A 13724-nucleotide genomic window follows, 5' to 3' on the forward strand; every position below is an offset into this window, starting at 1 on the left:
TTAGGATTCCTTGACTTATAAAATCATTTATCTCAAAATCACTAGTCAAGATCTTCTTGATCTTACCGGTCTCTATCTTGTTAGATTTTTCCATCAAAATATCATCAACATACATAAGAAGGTAGAGAGTGAGTTTTTCATTCCTCTTAAATATTTATACACAATTGTCATAGCTACCTCTTACGAAACCATACTGTTTACCATCAAAATTGATAAACAAGCACTAGTCTTCTAAACTTTAATATATTTGGTTACTTACATGATCGACTAAATTGATCCTAGGACATGTGTTGTTATTTGATTTTTGGGTTTGTTAATTATGAACATTTCGACAATGTTCTTCAAAGTTATTAAAGGGAGTGTTGTAATTCTTTAACAAAATACAGAAGTAAAGGCTTGCAAAGTAAATGACTTAAATATAAATGACGAAATCTTAAATAAGCCTCGAAATAAATTGTAACAAATGTAAATGACACAATCTTAAATGACTTGGTTAAAAAGATAAAATTTGGTATTCATACATACATTTTTACTCAGGCACACTTGTTTCTCATGCACAAGTACTTTGAGTAAATTTAGAGTTTTTTGTACAAGGTTGAACACACTTTTCCTAATGGCTAAGTGTCTTATTTACGTTAAGTTGAAAAATAACCGCTATTTAACAGTCCTTTCTCCAGAAGATGCCACGTCTTCGATTTGCATGCATTTCGCTGCTCAAAACTCTTCACACGTCTTAAAAAAAACGGATAAGGCCAAAAAATAGTTATTAGTCTCAAATTCGAATTGTACTGCGTTGAACGCTACTCCAAGTAAGCTTTGTCGAACTCTAGTCTTGTCGAACGCCACTCTAGGTAAGCTTCGTCGAACTCCAACCCATGCCAAAAATATTTCTAAGTCCTATACCACAACTTTCTTCATCGAACTGTTCTCATTAATTTGCTTGCCGCAGACAACATACTCTTCTTCAGAATATTTATTTCGAAGTCTATGACCAAATCCTAACATTTATGTGTATCGAAATTCCAGTCAACAAATTGCCCCCAAAAAATATCATATTCGACTGTAAGGAGAAGAAGACATTTTTAGAAAGGTTTCGAAATTAAAGCATATTTACTGCTATGAAGTCACATCACCATGACCATTCCGCTTTAGATGTCTCATCGAGACGTGCGAAATCCAAAACTTAATCATCATACCCCTATTTCCTAGGAGATAGTAGGTTACACAAACTGCAATCGTCCTATCAATCTCTATCCGATCAACACGTGCCCCACGATCTTGACAACTATCATAATGGTTGAAAATGAAACATTTTATTATTCCAATATAAATACTCCATTTCACTTTCTTCTCTACTTTTCTAGTCTCCTGAATCCTTTCCTTCTCTCTAAGGCGTAAAAGCAAACCCTTCATTTCTTCTTAAGCAAACTCTGAAAAATAAAAGTTTCTTCATTTAATCATCAATGGTGTCCGAGATAAAAAACCCTAAAGATTCCAAGAAACAATCATCTCTCCCTATCGTTCATAAAATCTTAGGCCCATTTTTTTTTGGAAATCAACAGTATATCCCAGAACCTCCTCTTGAAGAAGAGAAAATGCACATCTATCAATCTTTAGGTATTAATCCCAATCTCTATTTCTGAAAAAACGCATGCTATCGCTGGTTCTTAAAAGATGTTAGTACTAATCCTGTAAAACTTAAAGAATACTTTCCAACATACCACCGATATAAACCCATAGCTGGTGGGAGAAAACCCAAGTCCAAAAAAGAAGTTGTAGGTGTGGAACCAAATACTACAATTGATACCCAGGAAAAACCTTCAACTGAGCCTACAGAAACAACCATTACTATAGATTATTTTATCACTAACCTTAGGGTGTTTTGTTCTTGTCCTTTATTTAAGAACCCGAAAACTATCTATCCTGGCTCACAAAAATAAAAAATCAAAAAGCCCAAGTTTGGAAGGAAACAGAAATCTTCGACACTACGCCAAATAAGGGAAAAGAGGGCGCTTATTTTGGCCTATAACAGCGCTTTTAAGCGCTCTCTAATCTGGCGCTGGCATAGGTAAAGACAGCGCTTTGTTCTCCTGGAGAAAGCGCTGTCTAAAGTGGCCACATTATAGTGCGCTTTAAGAAAAAAGCGCCCTCTGGAGTGGTCCATAGAGGGACACCTTAGAGGGCGCTTTCTGGTAAAAGCGCCCTCTAAAGTTGTCAGTGTAAAGTGTTTAGAGGGCGCTTTCAGGAAAAAGCGCCCTCTAAAGTTGTCATTGTAAAGTGTTTAGAGGGCGCTTTCAGGAAAAAGCGCCCTCTAAAGTTATCAATGTAAAGTGTTTAGAGGGCGCTTTCAGGAAAAAGCGCCCTCTAAAGTTGTCATTGTAAAGTGTTTAGAGGGCGCTTTCTGGACAAAGCGCTCTCTAATGTGTTAGTTATTTTAAAAAAATTTGTTTGAAAAACAGTGGATATATATTTATTTGGTAACCTGTTCGCATGCTGCAAAAGTGTAAAATTCATATTGATTTCATCCTTTAATCCAATGTTATACACCATTAATCCATTGATATATACAACATGAATCCATTTATATACAACATTAATCCTCCATATATACAACATTAATATATGATTCTTTGATCAACAATATACAACAACATATTCTCAAAGTACTACAATTAAGAGAATAAAACATAGCAACCAACACCCAGTGACCACTGTATCCAAAAGCTGTCTAGTAGTTCTAACCAATACTAAACAAAAACGCCCATCCACCCATGGTGGCAAACATGTTCTGTATATCCAAAAGCTGTCTAGTAGTTCTATCGCACATCCATACAAAATAAGGCTCAACCAAAACAACAGATGGCAGCATAAGTAGTCCCCTACAAAAAGAACACGTCCAAATGCAAATAACACAGAACTGTCAAAAGGCGATTGAGCAACAAATAGTAAACAATGGCATAAAGTTAAATGACATAGCTAATATTACCTGAATTCCTGCATGGCTGTTAAGGTAAAAATCAAATTCCCTAGGGTGACAAATGCCGGTGTCTACCACGGTTCCTTTGACAATTTAGAACAACAAAATCAGCAAAAAGTGATAAATTCAAATGATAATATATACCAGCTGCATTGAGAAATATATTGAAAAAACCTGGCATAATTTTTCCACTTCTATCGGTCTCTTTGGGGTTGACAGGAAAGAGACGGGTGTGATGTCTCTTTTGGACCACTACAAAAGTAACTTTAAGTAGATACCCATCCTCTATTGAGACACAAGCCTGTATCTCCGACCATATTTTTTCTTTGCCAACCTTCAAGTCCGGACTTCTCCAATTATCACATGTAATCGGAATATGTTGTCGAACAAGGAAACCAATGTCGTAGAGGGATACTTTCAAATATCCAGCATCATCATCTAAACAAATATCAATTGATACTTTCGAGCATCCCTTACCCCTTGCACAAATGATTGACTTCATAATAGCCATTTTACCTGTAAAAAAGAAAACAATTAAAATCAGATGACAAATGTAAAAACAATTAAAATCATAAAAGTCATTTTACCTGTAATAAAGAAAACAATTAAAATCATTTGACCTGTACCTTTTTCACTAAGTTCTCTTTCTTTTCTTGGTTGGAATATGTTCTACATGTCTCTTAACAACACGGACGGTTGGATTGATCCAAATACCCTCATTATGATCATTTCTAATATATGAAACATTTGATATATTATTCTCATCTTGATCATTTCTGGTAAACGATTCAATCTCAACATCAATATCATCACCTTGATCTCCAGTGTTTTCATCAATTACTTTGTTGGAAAAAAGAACTATAGACCATTTCGTACTTTTCGGATCATTGACATAGAACACTTGTCTAGCTTGAGAGGCTAGAATAAAAGACTCATCTTTGTATCCCACCCTATTAAGATCCACTTGCAAAAATCCTGACTTATCCATTCGAATGCCGTTATTATTTTCAACCCACTTGCAACCAAATATAGGAATCTGAAACTTCTCATAATCAAACACCCAAATGCGCTCGATAACACCAAAATACGACAGATTTGCAAATTTGGGGTTTAAGTCCTTCACACTTGATATGTGCATTGCTTCAGCTACCACGGTGACACCACTATTCTGCATAGTACTTTTATCATCTTGTTCTTTGGTATAAAATGTGTATCCATTAATCGCGTATGCGCTATAAGAAAAAACATGGAAACTTGGACCATATGCTAAGCATCTCAACCTTTCTGTTATTGAAGCGGGATCTGAATAATACTTTGAATAAATATGATCCTTAAACCAAGGTATAAAACATCGATTGTGCTCTCGTACTATCCAATTTTCATTTCTATTGGGATTTAAACCTCGGAGAACATCCTTGTGAATTTCAACATACGGCTCAACCTCATTCTCATTGTGCAGAACATACAAATGCACTTGATCCCGTTCGACCCTTGATACTGCCACGATTTTATTTCCAATTAGATTTTTTCCTTCTTTCTTTTCGACAAGCTGAGACTTGGGGAGTCCGATTGACTGAACATTAGACAAATATTCAGTACAAAACTCAATCGCTTCTTCAACAATGTATCTTTCAACCATACAACCTTCTGGTCGACTTTGGTTCTTCACGTACCCTTTTAATATTTTCATATAACGTTCAACAGGGTACATCCATCTCATATAAGCTGGTCCACACAATTGTGTCTCTTTCACAAGATGAACAACTAGATGTACCATTATGTCAAAAAATGATGGAGGAAAAAACATTTCAAGCTCACACAAAGTAATAACGATTTCTTTTTGCAACATTGGTAAGATCGCAGGATTGATCACCTTACTGCAAATTGACTTGAAGAAAGAACACAACTTAGTTATAGAGCTTCTTACTTTTTCTGGAAGAATAGAACGTATACCTATTGGGAGAAAATGTTCCATTATAACATGGCAATCATGGGTCTTTAAACTCTTTAACTTGAGGTCTTTCATAGACACAAGTCTTCTAATATCTGAAGAGTACCCTTCTGGAACTTTAACTTTACTTAGAAACTTACCCAATGTTTTTTTCTCCTTTCTAGATAGAGTATAAGCAGCAGGCGGTAGATATGTTCGTTTTCCTTTCTTCAAGGGTCCTAATTCAGTTCTTATTCCCATCGCTATCAAGTCCTTTCTTGCCTTAATGCCATCCTTAGACTTTCCTTGTATATTGAGTAACGTGCCAATAACACTTTCAAATACATTTTTTTCAATATGCATAACATCAAGAAAATGTCTCACATACAAGGACTTCCAATACGGCAATTCAAAAAAAACTGACCTCTTCTTCCACCCACTTTTGACAAGTGTGTGGGCAAAAGGCTTGCCAAACTAAGTATCCAAATCTTTCACCTTTTCAAAAATTTGATCACCCGTCAATATAGGTGGAGCTCTGCCTTGTTCTGTCTCTCCATTGAACCCCTTTCTCCATCCACGGTAGTGATGATTTGAATTTAAGAATCTCCGATGACCGAGAAAGACATTCTTCTGACCAAACTCCAAGCGCTTCCAATCTGTTTTATCTTCACAAATAGGACACGCACATTGACCTTTTATGCTATACCCTGATAGATTTCCGTATGCAGGAAAATCATTAATTGTGCCAAACAACATCGCCCTCAAGTTGAAACTTTCTTTCCTATATCCATCATAAACCTCCACACCGGTCTCCCACAAAATCTTTAAATCTTCGATTAAGGGCTTCAAGTACACGTCTATGTCATTCCCTGGTTGTTTAGGTCCAGAAATCAACATAGACAACATCATGTACTTACGCTTCATACATAGCCATGGAGGTAGGTTATAAATCATAATAATCACAGGCCATGTACTGTGTGAGATACTCTGGATACCGTGTGGGTTCATTCCATCAGTAGATAATGCCAAGCGAAGGTTTCTTGATTCTTCTCCAAATTCAGGAATCATTATCAATTTTCAACCACTGTGGTGAATCTGCCGGATGTCGATACTTTCCATCTATAATTCTTTCATTTGCATGCCAGGTCAAGTGTCTTGAATCGGTTTCACTACGAAACATGCGTCTAAATCTCGGAATAACAGGAAAATACCACAAGACCTTTGCTGGAGACAACTTGTTCTTATATCGCGAGACACCGCATTTAGGACACTCATTTAACGATGCATACTCATTTCGAAACAAAACGCAATCGTTTGGACATGCATGTATCTTATCATAGCTCATGCCAATAGAGCACAACATCTTTTTGGTCTCATATGTTCGATTGGGAAGAACATTATCCTCAGGAAGCATATCTTTCAAAAGGGCTAATAACTCTGTGAAACTTTTATCCGACCACCCATTGCCCGCCTTTAAGTTGTACAACTTTAATACCGCAGACAATCTTGTGAATTTAGTGCAACCATCATACAAAGGTTTCTCTGCATCACTTACCAACCTCTCAAACATTTCGGGACAATCCTTAAGATCTCCTTCAAGTGCTTCTGCAATCTCTTCAACTCGATCACAATCGTATGTATCTGCGCCACTATAGTTTGAGGCATAGGTCGTACTATCCCCCGGTTCAACATTTTCGTTACTTTTCTCACCATGCAAATTCCAACATGTATAACTTCGATCAATTCCATGCCTCATTAGATGCGATGTCAACTGAACTGCGTCAACCCGTTTCCCATAACAACAACCCAAGCAAGGACATATCATTCTACTGGGGTCTTCGGCGTTCGCAACGGCAAACTTAACGAATTCTAATACCCCATTCTCGTACTCTCTCGACAATCGATTGGAAGACATCCATGTATTATCCATTACTAATTAGAATAAACAAAAACAATTTCAGAAGAGTTCAAACACATTCGGACCTAGGTTTCTAATGATATTGGTGTTGACACAAAATCAGATATTCATAGGGCTTGAAATTGCCTAATAAACCCAAACAAACGTAGGGCTTGAAATTTAACGCATGCGCTATCAAATTTAAAATGACTATGAATATTGAAACTTTACAGGTTGAAACAAACGTAGCATAGACAACGCATAGACAACAATAACAAAAAACTGAAATGGGGCAAAGCTAAAACAAAGCAAGAAATAGGGCAAAGCTAAAACGAAACAAACGTACCTTTGGTGCCAGAAGGAGGAAACGTCGTAGATCTAACAGAGGTGGAAGGAGAACGCCTTAGAACCCTAACGTGAAAAAGAACGAAAATAACAGAGAGTGAAATAACAAAACGCGCAGTATGTTATAATTTTAATGTTTACTAAACGGGACCTTAGAGGGCGCTTGTGGAAAAAAAGCGCCCTCTAAGGTGCGCTGTCTATTGCTCCTTATTTTTTCGCTTCACTTTAGACAGCGCTTTTGTAATAAAGCGCCCTCTAAAGTGCGTTGTTGTACATGGACTTAGAGAGCGCTTCCTTAGAAGCGCCCTCTAAGGGTATCCTTAGAGGGCGCTTGCATAAACGCGCCCTCTATTGTTGTCCCTCCATTTCCTCATTATTTTTTCGCTTCACTTTAGAGGGCGCTTTGTTACACAAGCGCTCTCTAAAGTGCGCTGTTGTACATGGACTTAGAGAGCGCTTTTTTAAAAGCGCCCTCTAAGGGTATCCTTAGAGGGCGCTTTCATAAACGCGCCCTCTATTGTTGTCCCTCCATTTCCTCATTATTTTTTCGCTTCACTTTAGAGGGCGCTTTGTTACACAAGCGCTCTCTAAAGTGCGCTGTTGTACATGGACTTAGAGAGCGCTTTTTTAAAAGCGCCCTCTAAGGGTACCCTTAGAGGGCGCTTTCATAAACGCGCCCTCTATTGGTGTCCCTCCATTTCCTCATTATTTTTTTGCTTCACTTTAGAGGGCGCTTTGTTTCAAAAGCGCCCTCTAAAGTGCGCTGTCTATTCCTCCTTATTTTTCTCTTCACTTTAGAGTGCGCTTCTTTAAGAAAGCGCCCTCTAAGGTGCGCTGCCTATTCCAGTTTTTGGCGTAGTGCGATATGATCCAACTATCGAAGGTTGGCCCTAGTTATTTCCAAACCATGTTAATAACCTTCATATACTTTCGGGATAACACCTATAACAACTTCCACTTTCCTTGTGGAATGTTAACTCTAACTCTCTTCTACATAACAACAATTACTGGTCTTTGACCAACCGGAGAAAGCTTCAATCCCAACTTCATGACCGAGGACTCCATTGGCTTTGATGGTAACATAGCCACCTTTACCAATTATATCTTAGATCACCATAACCAAGATAATGACGAAGTCTCTAATGAGGAACACATCGCATTCTTAGCACTCTGGCTGTCTCGATGTGTTTTTTGCTCGAAGTTCTACAAGTGGCAAAGAAGTATCTAACTATGGCAAACCAACTTCGCGCTGGACACAAGCTTTTCCTTAGCCAAATGATTCTAGGCTTCCTCTATGAGTCCTTAAGAGAAGGTGTCGAGATCCTCAAACATTTTCGACCAGGATCAAATCTTCTACTAGTTGGTCCATACTGGTTGCTCCAATTATGGATGAATGCTACTTTCGAATCATCCATGTCAACCCATAACATAATTAATGAGGAAGCCGACGAGATTAAAAGTAGACGGGTCGAAGGGACATGCCTTGTTCAATTGAATCCTAGTGACGAAGGACTGGACCTCCAACAAACTTTCATCGGGTACGTGGTGATGTATGCTGAGCGCTACACTTTTACCCTTTCCATGGCTCCCTTTTCCAATAGAACTCACGACCCTAAATAGTACACTAGAAAATTCCCCGATCCATCGAAAGATCAAGAGGCATAGTCTTTATCCATATGGGAAGCATTTCTCACCCTAAAACTAATTGCCCTAAGGCTCATACTGTAACACCCCTTTTTCTACCCCAAAATATTTAACATATAATCAGAGTAAATAAGCACGCGTATAAACAAAAGGGCGTCACATCGACGTTTTCAAAAACTAAAAGCTTTCAAAAACCAACAATACACCTGGTCATTTAAAATAACACATCTCAATTATCATGAATATTCAAGCATATGCGTTCGCAGCGGAAAATAAAGAATACTCATGTATTTCATAAAATGATCCATGTCCCATACCATGATCATCTCTCAACAATCATATCAAGATAACATAACTCAAGTAATAACATATTGCATCTCCAATGAGATATGAGTTCGATACTACCAATCTACCCAGTGTTACATGACCAGAGTATTGACTCATTACCTAATCGTCAAACTAAAATACGGAAACTCTCCAACTAATCTCGAGCGAGCTACCGTCCTCTTACTTCAGTGATACTACTTTGGAGTATCTGCATGATATCCATGTAAAGGTAACATTCAAACAGAAAGGGTGAGAATTCAAATCATTATGAAATAGCATAATAAGGCACAATGATTAAATCAACAATTAAATGAATTCATCACACCTTGGATAATCATGTCAATAATATTAACCAACATTTATTTCACACGTTTCAAACATACATTAACACTCAAGAAGTTAATACTAAAATTCAATGCAATATTCTCAAATATACACATAATCACAATTATCACATAATCACATATTTCACCAAGTTAAGTATCCAAACATCACCAAATTCAATTACCATATCTCATACACACATCACAACCACAACCATGTAGACATTCAACTATCACATGACTCTAATGTGACTCAATGCAAGACATGTGACTCTATGCATGTGGTACCATCTACTACCTCTCATATTTCCATTAAGGATCAACGAGTGCTCATCTACCGCGCCTATTTCCAATTCAGGATCAACGAGTGCTACATCTACCTCACCTGTTTCCAATTAGGATCAATGAGTGCTACATTTACCTCACCTATTTCCAATTAAGGATCAATGAGTGCTCATGTGAACCCACAGTTTCACCACTTCCACAATGAAGTCGACCATGCTATGAATGAATGCACACATACCAACACATATGCAATTAAGATCATCTCTACCATCTTAACATTCCACATATCACTATAACTCAACTCTATGAATTATCCACCAATGGTACATATACACATTCATAACAACATATCATTCACAATTACATATACACATTCATAACAATATATCATTCACAACCCACCAATGGTACATATACACATTCATAACAATATATCATTCACAATCCACCAATGGTACATATACACATTCATAACAATATATCATTCACAATCCACCAATGGTACATATACACATTCATAACAATATATCATTCATAATTATGCATCACACCATTCATCATGCAATAACCAATTCATGTTACCACATGAATAATATCAACAAATAACAACACCCCATCAACATCTTAACATCATCGACATAATAACATAATTATCACGCAATCATATTACAACAATGCAACGATTCATCAACCAAACGTATAACCCAATATATTTATCAATATAGTAGGCATGTGAATATTATTAAAACATATTAACAATCAATACCATGTTTTAGGTATGAACATTAGCTTTCTAACGCTTCGAACTCCACCAAAATCGAACTTACGAGTTAAAAGTTATGATCAAAACCGTGCACGAAGGCATTACTAAAAGTTGTTGTTTATTAAATTTTCCAACATAATTTTCATCTTCTTCAACCCCCAGAACATCCATGAAATAATCTCCAAACTTATTTTATTCCTGAAACAAAGTTATATCCCTCTGTTTCAGCTATCCAACGCTTCGAACGGCACTCGATTTGGACTTACGGATCAAAAGTTATGACCAAAACGATTTCGACAATAAAACATAAAATAGGCCGCGAGTGTGACGGACAGCATGCAGAATTTTCCGCGGTTTTCATCCTTGGAGGACTTCCGGACCTCCGATTTCAATTCCGTAAAAAGCCAAACGTTCAGAAAATTATAACTCACATAATACTTCAAATATATAACGTTAATTTGCAGTTTTTACACAATCAATCACCACAATCAAGCATAGTCATCAAAACCTAACAATCCTAAAATCATGCAAATTAGGAATTTTAACCTAAACATGCATCTATCCATTGACCTAATCATACTAACCCATAATAATAAGGATTCCCCCCTTACCTCTTCAATTTGATGGAAACCCTATCTCTTCTCTTTTCTTTTCCTCTCCACTTTCTCTATTGCCTTCAATGATCAAATGAATCCTAATCCTCACTCTCCTCACCTCTTACTATTTATATTAGTATCCTATTTGGGCTTAAGTCATTATACTTCTAATTTAATTAATAGGCCCAATAAGACCTAATATTTAAATATCTCTAATTTAATTCAAATAAATTAAATCAACCACATTATTAATTATTCAATTATATCTCATATCAACTAAATAATTACTTAACACACCAAATCAATTAATATAATCAATTGTTATACTACCTAACAACCAATTAACTAATTAACACTCCATATAATTAAAATAAAATATAATAATAATAATAATAATAATATACTAATTAAATACTAAAATTGGGTTGTTACAACTCTCCCCCACTTAAAAGATTTTCGTCCTCGAAAATTCACCTCAAACGAACAACTCCGGATACGATTCCCTCATCTTATCCTCGAGTTCCCTCATCTTATCCTCGAGTTCCCAACCTGCCAATGGAAAATAAAACAAGCACCGATAGTGTTCTCAAACACATGTCGCATTCTAGGGAACAAACCTAATTAAACAACCTGGTCGGACGGACCGACCTGCTCTGATACTACTAATGTATCAGACAAACAGTATCGATCGTGTCAGATACACGAATCAAATACAACGGGATTGAAAACCCTAACGACTATTGACCAACTGGTCGACCATGCTCTGATACCACTAATGTAACACCCCTTTTTCTACCCCAAAATGTTTAACATATAATCTGAAATTCTAGTTATCAGACTTTCGATGTCACACGGGTTGTTATGACATCCGATTCTGCATAGACAAGAATTATGCAGAACTTAAAAGTAAGTGCAGTAAATAACACAAGTAATTGTTTACCCAGTTCAGTCCAACATGACCTACGTCTGGGGGCTACCAAGCCAAGGAGGAAATCCACTATCAGTAGTATTAATTCAGACCTTAAACCAACTGTTTAATCCTATCACTTAATACCTACCCAATGCAATTTCAATCTTACACTAAGATCAGAGTTCCTACTCACTCCCCCTCAATCACCTCAGTGATTACAACCTTTAATTACTATTAAAGACACTTGTGAAGTCACACTTCAAACAACTCTTGATTGTGCTTAAGAGCTTTGATCAAGATACACAGCATTCACGCTTAAAAGCTTAGAGTGACACAACACTTACAACTCAATGAACACCCTATACCAATGCAATCATCTATGTGATAATAGCTTGGCTTACAAGATACGTCTAATACAAGACACACAAAAATACAGCAGTGAAGTATGATGAACACACTAAATCTTCACGCCTCAAATCCCCAGTTCTGAATGAAGGATTGCCATCCTTTTATATTGCAGCACTTGGGCCTTGTACTTGTATTTTCCTAAAATTAAGGTCACGCGTGTTCCCTTAAATTCCACATCTAGGTTACTAACAAATAGGCTATTTGTTAGGTTCATTAATTGTAGCTTGGTTGTTGGTTTCCTGGATTTTCTCTCAGCTGTTGAATCCCTGAAGAATAGCCTGAGAAAAATGCTGAAATAGAAAAACTAAACAACCTACAATATAGCATATGCTGTCAGGAATGAATGTCACAACATTCAGTTTGATATCCAAATCAAGGACCATATGCTAAGTCTGTTTTTCCTGAAAACAGACCGTACAAATTTGCTGAACTGTACATGACCAATCTGTCCATACCTCAGTATCAACGTACATTAATAAATGTCAAGACATCCAATTTGACATTCACACACAGAGCCTTACATCAGGTCTGTTATCCTCCTGAAGAACAGACTGAGATACATACTGAAGTGTAGCAGAAAACCACTCTGCCTATTGTTCAGTATATGCTGTCAATGATGAATGTCATAACATCCAGTTTGACATTCAGACAGTAGGCCTTATGCCAGGTCTGGTATTTCCTTGATAACCAGACTGAAACTAAATATTGAGTTCTAACAGAACACCAACTGTTCTATTCCACAGTATCTGCTGACAGGGATGAAAGTCATAACATCCAGTTTGACATTCAATAAATCCTGTATTAGCTAATCCTGCAGTACACTACTCAGAATGTCATGACATCAGCCAAGACATCAGAGTACAGCTAGATATTCTAACTTATAATGCAGTCAAACAAACATCTCCACAGCATGTCATGACATCAGTCAAGACATTAGAATCCAGCTAGTGTTTTACCATACAATGCAGCCAATTAAACATCTACATAATCAGAGTAAATAAGCACGCATATAAACAAAAGGGCGTCACATCGACGTTTTCAAAAACTAAAAGCTTTCAAAAACCAACAATACACCTGGTCATTTAAAATAACACATCTCAATTATCATGAATATTCAAGCATATGCGTTCGCAGCGGAAAATAAATAATACTCATGTATTTCATAAAATGATCCATGTCCCATACCATGATCATCTCTCAACAATCATCTCAAGATAACATAACTCAAGTAATAACATATTGCATCTCCAATGAGATATGAGTTCGATACTACCAATCTACCCAGTGTTACATGACCAGAGCATTGACTCATTACCTAA

Source organism: Lathyrus oleraceus, chromosome 1, assembly GCF_024323335.1.
Source record: "Lathyrus oleraceus cultivar Zhongwan6 chromosome 1, CAAS_Psat_ZW6_1.0, whole genome shotgun sequence".
NCBI classification, from domain to species: Eukaryota; Viridiplantae; Streptophyta; class Magnoliopsida; order Fabales; family Fabaceae; genus Lathyrus; species Lathyrus oleraceus.